The 4,784-nt window shown below is 38.2% G+C and overlaps 1 long non-coding RNA gene across 1 annotated transcript; it reads right to left on the reverse strand.

Annotated features, from left to right (window-relative positions):
• Positions 1-204: 204 nt before the first annotated feature.
• LOC131019727 (uncharacterized) lies at positions 205-2,815 on the reverse strand. The gene is made up of 4 exons (XR_009100397.1): positions 2,516-2,815; positions 2,380-2,438; positions 944-1,006; positions 205-435 (listed from the first exon to the last, which is right to left on the reverse strand). It is a non-coding gene; the product is annotated as an uncharacterized LOC131019727 (long non-coding RNA).
• Between the last annotated feature and the right edge of the window lie 1,969 nt (positions 2,816-4,784).

Raw genomic sequence — 4,784 nt, forward strand, 5'->3', positions numbered from 1 at the left:
TTTTCACTCGAAGCCATTGAGTATGACAGAATACTTAAGGTTCTTAAATTTAAGAGTATGCACAATACAATGCATATTGATGAGAAGTGTGTCACGACCGGACTTAATTAAGGATAATTAAGCCAGGAAATCGTAACTAAGGACACAATTATAAACGGCGATAGAAAGAGAGTGAACAAATAATAGAGGATCGAACTAAAATAATTGTTAAAGAAGGGAAAATTCATAATATAACTGATGTTTAGTCACAAAGACTCAAACAGACTTGTAAGTTCAGATGAATCCGACTTAACTAAAAGGACATAAAACCTAAGAGTACGCAGCGGTAAAACATAATCTGATTACATGTATGAAGACATGTATCCAAGAGTTTATTCATTTAACTTATGACAAAAGCTCCGCTCTTCACTTCATCTTCATCAGCCACTGCTCAACCTGCACATTTAGAAATATATGCAGGGCTGAGTACGAGAGTACTCAGTGGGCACGTATGCCTAAATATACACATCATTGCATAAAAACTATAAATTGTCATGCCATCATAAACAGTACAGCAAGGGAGTTTTAGCTAAAAGGCTCAAGCTTACTAAATTCATTTGTGATTCTTAAAGTTCGTCTGCAGACTAAGTTCTCTTGTAATCTATCATATCTGGAACTTTGTGCCGGAGAGGTGGCCACCTCTCACGGACACTTGACCGGCCAACCCGCTAGATGACTCACGGTCACTGGTGTACACTAGTCCTGACAAGATAGCTATCAACTGCTCAGGACCCGAATTCGATTGCATCATTGGCAAAGCCAAAGCAAATAGATATCATACTAAAATTTAAATATTTATGGCAAGACAATAATTGAAATGATTTACAGTTCAAATAATTTGGAACGAAATAACTTGCTCGAATGTAACATTTAATTCATTTGATATATATGAAAGTAAACCCACCTGATAGTGAAGCTTTGCTACAGTTCAGTAACTCATTGATTAGCTCTTACTCTTGCGCTTAACCTTGAATGCGAGAACATAAGGTCAAACCTTAGCTCGATGAAAATTCTCAAATAAATGAGAATGCGTAAAATAAATATGCATGGCTCATATTCCTTTAATTATAAATCCAAATATTGGATCAAAGCTCGTCTTATGAGATCGGATTGTTAATCTTAATTAATCCACTCATCTTAGGGTATACTAACCCGCTTACTAGTTAATAATCTCGTTCTGAATTAATCTATAATTATAAATGGTTGAGTCTAATTAATCGATTAATAAATCAAGTCCTTTATCGGGCTTAAATAAAATAATGGCACTCCAAATAAAAGAACTCCATCCCAAACTAATTAAATACAGCCCATATGAAGGAAAATAAGGGCAACCCATACTACTTAAAATAGAGGCCCAAAAGCTCGGCCTCAATCCGGCCCAGCTTAACTCCTAATTGCGGCCCATCATAACATACTCTCAGCCCAAACACCAGCTTGCCCAAACACCAAATTAATTCACGCTGAACTCCTTTTCTTCAAGGTTTCAAGTTGAGAACCAAGATCGGCGGTGTACTCCAGCCAGCCGTTGTCGCCTCCACGCCGAACCGCCGCCGCTCTGAAATTCCAGTGGGGCCTCCCCTCCGACTCACTCTCCCCGTCACAATCTCTTCCTCTTAATTCCTCAATCCAAACTACCCTTTTCTTCTAAATTTCGTGCTCTAGCTCTTCTTCCTCAGAAATCAGCTGTCGTCGCCACTGAAGAATCGGCGAACGACCGCCGTTGCGTGTCAGAACTCGTTCGAAAATCACCACGGCGTACAGCTCCTCCGCTGTGTTGTCACGCCCTCGACCCTGGCCTCGAATGCTGCCGCTCTGTCTCGCTAGCACCTTTGCCGCCGCCGCCGGGTTCTAAAATCGGCGAGGTCGCCGTGCTTCCCTCTATGTGTTCGTCCGGCGGGTAGCAAGCCAGAGGCTGCCACCGCCAAGCGGGCAGTCGCCCTCCTCTTTGTTTAATGGAACAGGTACAATCCCTTTCCCCCAAATGGTAAGTTCGTTCCCCAACTGTTGTGTAAAAAGAATTCTTGTGGTATCTAATACTCTATGAATCTCATAATGTTATTGCTATCTTGAGTACTTAGTTTAAAAGCTAATATGTTAAAATGTAATTATCTCGCATAAAATTCTAGTATGATGATGCCATTTATGCCTTTGTCTTGTGAATAAAAACTGATTGAGCTATTCTATTTCTGTAACATGCTTTGGGTCATTCTATATTACAAAAATTCATGGTTAAGCTATGTTCATATGCGTAATGACTGTATCTCATAAGAAAATTGATCATCGGTTGTGTTGGGGCGTGTAATGCATATCATGAAAGAAGGCATATGAGATAGTAAATACCTTGATTGTTTTGTCCTTTTGGCTGTCTGTTGCGCTGTTTGAGTTTAATGAGGAGATAGCTGAAAATTTCAGATATTTATTGGCATATGCAGGGGAATCAAGAATGGACTGGTGGAAAACTTAAGCCGAAGCTTACCTGTTCAAAGTTTGGCAGCAGTAATTGAAGTCTCTCATTCCTTTGGTTGTTGATGAACTAAGGAATGAATGAAAGGGCTGATAGCCTTAAAGAATCGAATATGGTGAAGGTGGTGGGTAGCTGAGGGGATGGGATGTCATAGGGTGGCTGATTGACTCTCTAGGTGTACCTTGGGTATGGCCTTGAAGTTGCCCCAGCTGCAGAGAAGGGATGGGAGCTGCTGTTGCAGCTGCCCTTGTACAAGACGTCCCTTGCCCCCTTTTCTTCCTCTCTGCCCTTTTTTCTCATTTTTGTTGCTGCGTGTACAAGCTAGATAGTAGGAGTAAAGTTGTATTGTAACTAGGAACAAATCCTTATGTCTTGTATTCTTTGTGCATCTGTAATTTTAACTCCGAGTTTTGATATCATTGTGTATCTCTAAATCCAATTCGAGTTATGCTAATATTGCGTGTTTTTAGTCGAATACTAGTTACTCTAATAAATTTCATATTTCGATATCTAATTTCTTGCTTGCTAATTCTAGATCAAATCCGTAGATTCAATTCGCTTCACATGTCGTCTAATATCTAAATTAAATCTGTAGATTTAATTAGATTAACAAGTCGGAATAAATCCACGACTCAAGTAACAATAATAGATAGAAATAATATTCTATAGCATATAAAATTAATAACCTGACTTTGGTAAGTCAGTTATCATTCTGGAAAATAAATCATTATCTACTCAATGAATAAATCACGATAATTTCACGTGGAAATATCTAATTCGGAATCTCAGCTGGATTAACATTATTGGAGGATGCAATAATTAAATATCGCATTTACTAATCTTAATCATAAATAAAAGAGCGGGCTACTACAAAGTGGTTTACATAACCAAATAATCTCACAGGTTTTATTTCACACTCGGCGAGGTAGAACCACATAGGGCATGCAAATCTAAGAAATTTATCACCAAAGTTATGTTCATGTGTGTTGTGTGCAGACCCCTTCTTTGCACAAAATGGGAGTATTTTGTTTGATTGAAAAATAAGAATCTTCCCAATTACAGAATTTGTTCTAGAAAAGAGAACAAGTAAAAATAGAGAGGCAGGGATACTAGAACAAAAACCAATTCAGTCCATCAACAAAGAAGTAAACGAAGGCTGCCTTATTCATAAGGTATGATCTTCTAATGAGTTTTGTGCAATGTGTAAGAATAGAATGATAGGAGTTCATCTCATTTGTAATTTAGTTTAATTATGATATTTATCTATTTTATTTACTGCATTATGAATAATTTGTACAGATCCTACCAGCTATAAAGGAAAAATGGCCATGTTTTGCAAGCAAAATAATTTTTATACAACAAGATAACGTGAGGCCTCACATCAAAGATTCAGACCCTGGATTTAGGGAGGTTGCAAGTGCAGATGGTTTTAACTTAAAGATTGTGCATGAACCACCAAATTCTCCGGATACCAACATCAAAGATCTAGGGTGATTTAGAGCAATGCAAAGTTTACAAACAAAGTTTGTTTGTCGCAATGTGGAGTCTCTAGTCAATGCAGTAACAAGTTCTTTCACAGAACTGTTACCGACTACACTGAACAACGTGTTTTTAAGTTTACAAGGCTGCATGGTGGAAATTTTTAAAGGTCGAGGGGCATAACACCAACAAGATCCCTCACATGAAAAAAGGGGCCTTCATATGGCAGGGTAAACTTCCATTGAATCTAGTAGTTCCCCAAGAGTTGGTGAGGGAGTGCATTACCTATTTAATGGAAAAAGGTATTGTGAATGGAATGGACCATCTAATGCATGAGCTTGTTGTAATTGAGTATGCCTTAGAATGTGTTGAATACCAAATACATCATTAGGCTATTCAACAACTATAGAATGCAACCACATAAGAAAAATGGTTTTTGTGGAACAGCCAATAGCCATATGAATATTTGTTTTTGTTAAGGCAAACCACATTTTGTAAAAGAATACCACATTTTGTAAAGGCAGCCACATTTTGTACACGCAAATCACATTTTGTAAAGAATGTAGTGTTAATGATGTCTGAAGAACCTTAGAATTCAGAAATGCAGCAACACAAGGCACCAACAAATGCAGCCACAAAAGAAAATAGCGAACGCAGCCACACAGGGCACCAACAAATGCAGTCACACAGGGCACCAACAAACCTACACAAGGTCACATAGAGCCTATACCAACAAACATCCCATACACAAATCGTAATCATAGATGTGTAACATACAAAATGCTCTTAAATGAACATATTT

The sequence above is a fragment of the Salvia miltiorrhiza genome, chromosome 4, assembly GCF_028751815.1.
Source record: "Salvia miltiorrhiza cultivar Shanhuang (shh) chromosome 4, IMPLAD_Smil_shh, whole genome shotgun sequence".
Lineage (NCBI taxonomy): Eukaryota > Viridiplantae > Streptophyta > Magnoliopsida > Lamiales > Lamiaceae > Salvia > Salvia miltiorrhiza.